Source organism: Camelus dromedarius, chromosome 23 (genome assembly GCF_036321535.1).
Source record: "Camelus dromedarius isolate mCamDro1 chromosome 23, mCamDro1.pat, whole genome shotgun sequence".
Classification (NCBI taxonomy): Eukaryota; Metazoa; Chordata; class Mammalia; order Artiodactyla; family Camelidae; genus Camelus; species Camelus dromedarius.
Genome location: NC_087458.1, coordinates 26,311,165 through 26,318,130, shown reverse-complemented (window position 1 = coordinate 26,318,130; position 6,966 = coordinate 26,311,165). Strand labels below are relative to the sequence as shown.

The 6,966-nt window shown below is 42.8% G+C and overlaps 1 non-coding gene across 1 annotated transcript; it reads left to right on the top strand.

Moving 5' to 3' along the window:
• Positions 1–1,809: 1,809 nt before the first annotated feature.
• On the top strand, positions 1,810–1,882 carry TRNAI-AAU (transfer RNA isoleucine (anticodon AAU)). The gene has a single exon. It is a non-coding gene; the product is annotated as a tRNA-Ile (tRNA).
• Positions 1,883–6,966: the final 5,084 nt, after the last annotated feature.

Sequence of the window (6,966 nt, the reverse complement as noted above, 5' to 3'; positions counted from 1 at the left end):
AGACCTGGGTCCAGGAAGCTCCCAGGAAAATGATTTGTTCATCCTGAATGAGTCTGGCGTATGACCATCTTTATGATCTCTTTAAGCCCTTTAGATTCTGCTTGACAGAAGAGGGTGGACCAGAGCTGCAGCATGTCTTATGTGATCTCCCATAATGTTACTCAAGGAAACACAGGAGAGTTCCCAGTAATATGCTCCATTCCCTAACTGGTCCTGCTGTATTAATAGACAGAGAGTGAAGAACCAGGATGGGTTTCTGTGGCTCTTTCAAGATCTGAGGACTGTGTGACGCATGCCCAGCTGCAGTGTGGGGCAGTGGATGCCAACACTTAGAAGGCACACAAAGTAACCATATTCACCTATTTTTTAAACACTTTTCTCTTTGTTTGGGCAAAAAAGATTTTATATATTAGGTGAAATTCTACACTAAGTTTATAGCCTATAATACTATGACATTCCTTGCTTTATTTAATGCTTTGAGGAATTCTGGTACTAGCAGTGTTCGACCTGGGAAAGGGACTGGGTCAGATGCCACTGGAGCGATCAGTGTAAGCAAAGAGGCCCTGAATGCCGGTGGAATATCTCCCAGGCTGGTTCAGACTTCAGATCAACCTCTCACCCGTTGCTCTGTCTTCATACAATGTCAGCCTTCCATCAGGAGGCTAAAGGAAGAGCAGGGAGAAAGGCACTGGTCAGGTATCATGTGAGGACCTTCCCCAAGTTATCTTACTGAGTAACAACCACCTGTAAAGTAGGCACTGCTATCTTCATTTCCAGATGGTGAAGCTGAGGCTCAGAAAGCTTTATTATTACAGATAATAAACTGCAGACCTGGGAGTCTGACCTCGTGTCTTTCCGGGGTGCATTCTCTGCACTGTCCTATCTCAGTGTGAGACCGAAAAAGAAAGGTATTGCAGGGGTGGCCTCCCTGCACTGACATTTTCGCTTATTCCATATTAAGCTACACTGCATTTCTCAAGGATTCCCTCAGAAATTATTTAGTCAATGAGCCTCCACTGGAAAACAAATGACTGACATACAGGAAATGTTCTTGTAGGAACATATAGAAAAACATGCTCACTGATAATCAAAAACAGAGGTGAGATTTTTAAACACCCTTCCTTGGACCTTCAAGCCAGCTGTGGCCAAACCCTAAGTATGCATGTGCCTGTTTATAAGGGTGAGCCACCCGCTCCATTCTGAATTCAAGGAAATGGGCTGGGAATTCCCAGCCCTTGTTTTTCCTGATCTGCTGGTGCCCTAATCCTGATCCAACGCTCAGCTTAGTGACCTTGACCTCATCTCTGGAGGCCTGTCTTTATATTTCCCACCTGATAATTTGGTCCTAGCTTGATTCCTTGGACTTCCTCCAGTTCATCCTTTTGGTTCTCAAGGAATTGCCCACCCTAGGCTCAGTGCTGAGGAATTGGATCTGGCTACAGCCATTCAGTTGACTGTGTTGGCATTCAGGAGAAAGGGTGAGAAGGCTGACTTTTTGTCTAAACATTGTAAGGGACTCTCCATGCTCCTGTGGCAAAAGTTAATTTACCCACTGGCATGTTCTACTTTCAGTTTATGGGAAATGGAATATATGGGAAAACAGAGTATTCCAGAAGCAACTGCCCACAACATTGGCTCAATTACCAGAAGTGATGAAGGAATGTTGTCTCTGCCTGCAAGCCTTATGGACTTTTACTCAGCCTGTCACTTTCTCTCGGGTGCTCCAAGTAAGTACGCTGCTTCTCGGAAAGTGTTTTTGGTCTGGGCAATGCAATACTTGCCACGTAGACCAAAAAAATATTATAGGAGGGTGGGTATAGCTCAGTGGTAGAGCACATGCTTAATGTGCATGAGATCCTGGGTTCAATCCCTAGTACCTTCATTAAAAAAAAATTATTTAAATTAAAAAAAATTATATCTGGCAGAGCTATAGACTTCATGCCAAGAGCCTTTGACCCCACCAGAGGACACAGTTCTTTTGTGAAGCCATGGCTGTTGCCCTTCACAGTTCTCCCGTATGAACTTCCAGAAGGGTCACTGGGCTTTCAAATTTCCCCTGGACAGAAAAAGTTAGCTTCAGCATAAGAGTTGGTGGGACCACACACAAGTGACTTGGCCTCCCTGTGCTGCAGTTTCTTCAGCAGTAAACTGGGGGTAATCATGGTACCTACTTGACAGTCGCGAGAATTAGACGAGCTAACGCACGTGAAGATCTGAGAAAGCACCTCTTACGTAATGAGCCCCCAGGCGAGGTTAGCTGTTGCTGCTGCCCTGGTCCTTCGGGAACAAACAGTAAATGCCCTTTGCTGTTAACATTTCTCAGGGGGATGATGGGGGACAGTCAGTTTCTGCTCCTGCCTCCTCAAATAGCTTCCCCTAGTCAGGTCTTGGAGCACAGGACATTTTCTGTTGTTGGCTTTTCTATAAAGAAAGACACTGGCGTTTGGTGGAGTGATATGTAAAGTGAACCCAGAGTGGAACTCCTCACCTCATCCCAGAAGGAAAGTGGACATCTGTCCACCGATCAGTGGGGAACCCTGCATGTTTCTAGGGAAGGGATCTTGGCACGTTACTGTTATAAAATCTTCTGAGTGGCTTGCGATGCCATCTTGTGGAAGAAAGGTCCCTTCTAGTCAGATTTTAGACCTCATTCTGCCTCTTAAATATTTTACCTTGGAAAAATCAGTGATAGCTCTATGACTTTTTTTTTTTAATCATTTGAAAATTGAGCATTAAAATAGACGAGTTTGAAAGTCCCTTCTGGGTCTGACATCCTAGAGTTATGTAATTTGTCACAATGGTTTAGGAAAAACATAAGGAAATAGGTCTCTCCTCCATGTGGGACCCACCCTCATAATTCCTGAAAACATGATTAAACATTGGATGGAAAAAAAAAAAAAAACCTAACAGATCGACCATTTCATTATTTTAAGGGCCTATTAACACAACTTCATGAGACATTTTGATAACCAACTCTCACTGTATTTCTGCAACTCTCAGTTAATGAGTGTTCTCAGACCAAGCTGTGTGAACCTTGGCAAGAGGGTGTGGCGGAGGGAAAAAATGAGTGTATGTCCACATCACAGTACGCTGTACCAAACTCTGCAGTCACATTGTACGTTTTCTGGGCCAGAGATTGATGACAAGCACCTGACTCCGATGAGGACCTTCCCAGCCCACATCCTGCTTATCCCCTTAGGAATAACCCAAATGCCTATCAGCAGGCGAATGAGTCAACAAATAGTGGAATATTCATGATTGAATGCTATAAAGAAATGACAAAGGATGAGCTACTGCTACAGGCAACAATATGAATAAATATCACGAGCATGACACTGAGCAAAAGAAGTCATACACAAAAGAATACAAACTGTGATTCCACTTCTACAAAGTTGTTTTTTTAGTATACGTGCTGCTGAAGCGATCACTACAAAGTTTTTTCTTTTGACTGAAGTACACTCAGTTACAATGTGTCAATTTCTGGTGTACAGCACAGTGTCCCAGTCGTGCACATACATACATATGTTTGTTTCCATATTCTTTTTCATTAAAGGCTATTGCAAGATATTGAATATAGTTCCCTGTGCTATACAGAAGAAACTTGTTTTTTTAATATATTTTTTGTTTGTTTGTGGGGGTTTTTGTTGTTGTTTTGGGGGGCTTGGGGTTTTTTTGGTTTTTTTTTTGTCTTTTTTTTGTTTTTTGTATATATTTTTATATATAGTGGCTAACATTCACTTACAGAAAGTTTTAAAAAAGGAAAAAGCTAATCCATGATATTATATATCAGGATAAGAGCTACCTTTGGAGGAGGGGACATTGTAGGCCGATGGGGTAGGGGTCCCTAGAGGAAGAGAAACAGGCATAACTTTCCAGACATAAGAGAAGCCATTTTAGTCCTAAGCCATTTTGTGATGTAAGCCTGGCCACAGTGCTTACTTTTGTCCAGGCCAGGGAAATACCTTAACCATATTAGAGCCAGGCCAGGGAAATACCTTAACCATATTAGAGACAATGAATCAGTTGTAATTTCCCAGTTCTGTTCCGAAGGTGAAGATTCACCTGAAGCACATTCTTGACCTGTTTTGCAAGCTCTAAACCACCGTCGAGCACTCAACCACCAGACTAACTGGAACCTAAGAAGTGATGATGCTGACCTTAGCTGCCCCTTGTGACTTCAACCCACTAGAGCCAGGGCCCTGTCAGCCTTTGCCGCAGTTCTATGCTGAATTCTCCTCTTCTCAAGCCCTTCCATGAATATGCACACATTGTTCCAGCCCCTTCATAAATATGCATGTTCTCTTAGCTTAAAACTTTCTGAATTTTGCAGTTCAGGAAGGCACTGCTTTGGGAAATAGCCCTGGTGTTCTCCTTAACTTGCTGCAAGTAATAAATCCTTCCTTCTCCCCAACTTTATCTTGCTTGTGGCTCAACACCCACCAAGAGGCAAAGCCAGTTTTCAGATAACAGCATAAAGGAGACCACCTGGATATGTATAATGTTCTGTTTCTTGATCCAGGAGACAGTGACTTGGGTGTATGCACTTCATGGGAATCCATCAAGTTGTACACTTAAAATAGGTGGCTTGATAACATTAAGGAACATTTTTTTAAAATTGTTATAATTACCTTTTTTGTTTGTTTGTGGTTTTTTTTGGGGGGGTAGTAATTTGTTTACTTATTTATCATGGAGGTACAGGACCTTGCGCCCAGCTAAGTATACACCCTGACACTGGGCTATACCCTCCCTGCTAAGGAACATTTTTAAAATTCAACTTTCATCCACAACAAATGATAAGACACAGTGAAGGAGTGGAGTGGTCACAGTTTCCATAACTTACTGAAATGTGATTTGCATAGAATTTCCACACTTTCTGAGACTAAAGTAATGGATAAGATTTTGGCAGAACTGGGAGAGACCAGTAGAAGTAGAAAAAGGGACATGAGAGGAGCAGGAAGGTGAGCAAATGCAGGGCACGTTCAGTGACTAGTGAGACGTGGAAAGGGGGCTGAGAAGGGAATCTGGGGCCAAACTGGAAGATTTTGAATACAAGACAGGATTTTTTCTTAATGTCATAGGCCATAAAGAACCAATTAGAGTTTTGAACAGGGAAGTAATAGTCCCTTCCCCGAGTTCCTTCTCCTTTGAATAGGGTGAGGTGTGGGGAAGGTATCTGAATTTATTCAGAAGCGTTTCATCCCAGGCTCACACACACACAGTGTACTTGTGTATAGAATGAATATATCCCTCATGACAATCCAATGAAGTGGGTTATTCTTATTTCACAAATGAGGAAATTGATACCTAGAAAGGCTGAGTGACTTGTCTAAGGACAACAGAAGTGGCCTTCTGCCAACAGTGGAACAACTTCTCTTCCTTTTTAGGAGTGACCCCAGGAAACGAAGCATAGAGGGTTTCAGCAAGCGATGTATTCATTGGGGGCGGGAGGTGGTGAGTAGGGAGAGGAAGTGGAGAAAACCCCAGGAGCACCCGCAGAGGCCACCACCCAGGGCAAGGGGCTGGCATGGTTCCCATGGCAATAGAGAGCCACTCCTGCCACAAGACCACATCCGCCTCCAGGCCAGAGGGTCTGCTTTGATGATTTCACTCAAGCTGTGGAGTCAAGGCCACTCGATCCTGTGTGAGCTCAGGGCACTGCCTCGAGAAAAATAGTTTTATTTTAGCAGGTCATTATTAATGATTCGTCTTTCTTGTCTCAGAAATGCTCTCCTGCTCAAAGATGTGCTGAATGAATGAGTGTTTTTTGAAATTTTCCATCCCCTTCATAGCTTTCAGATTTGGCTTATGGGAAAAGGAGCTGCGAAGGTGGAAAATTTCCTTCACCCACACTGAACTCTGCATCACCGTCAACTGTCTCTACACACGTGAGTCTTTGATGTGCCATTTTCTCTTTAACGGCCAATTGTAGTTCTGATGATGGTTTTGGTTCAATTCCCAGACCCATCCCTTCCTAGTTCCGTGATTTGGAGCATGCTAATAAAATCTCCCAGAGTTTCAGTTTTTCTTGCCTATATTATGAGATATGATTCTAGTCCTTGTTTCATAACTAGAAAATGGATACAAAGTACTTCCCACATAGCCGAAAACTAAATAAATTATTAATCTCCTATCTAGACCATTTTTCTGGCTTTTCCACTACTTAATGGAGAATTTCTTAGTAATTTTTAACACCTATTATCCAAAGGAGTTGTGAAAGGTGGTGTTTCAACTAGTTAAATATTATGAGCAACTGAATTGATGTACACACACACGCACACACAAAATCAACATATGAGATCGAACATATTTAGGGGCCAAGAACCACAATTATATTCAAGAGGCAATATTATTGAAAAGCACCAAAACTCAGGGTTTGAATCCAATTGTCTAACTCCAGAGTCCCTACTTTAAATTTCCAAAGATATGATCCTAAGTGGGTTCTGTGTGCACCCATTTCACAAATACATAAGCTGAGGTATTTCATTTTATCTACAAGTTTATTACACTGGAAAACATTTTTTAACTATGAGAAAGTCATTTGAACTCTCAAGGTTCATTTTCCATATCTGTAGTACGGAGACAATCTTAAAATCTCCCTTCTGAAGTTGTTGTGACGTTTAAATGAAACAGTCGGGGAAAAGGAGTTTAGCATATGGCATGTACTCATTAAGTGTTAGTGCGATGGCTTCTCTTAGTGCCCCACCTGAATCCTCTTTATAGACAGGGGGCCCATCCCCTGGCTGCTGTCTACAAGCCACAGCTGCCCCTACCCCTGAAAATCGTCCTCAGCCAAAAAGAAGTCTCTGCCCAGGAAGTAACGCCCCCTACCACCCAGGGCAGAACTCAGCCAATGGCAGCGGGCCTAGTGGTACAAAAGGCTGGTTCCTTTGCCTTGTTGTGACGCAGCTCTGGTCTTCCCGTGGAATCGAGCTGAAGTTGTCTTCAGCAGGTACCACACTCTTGTTT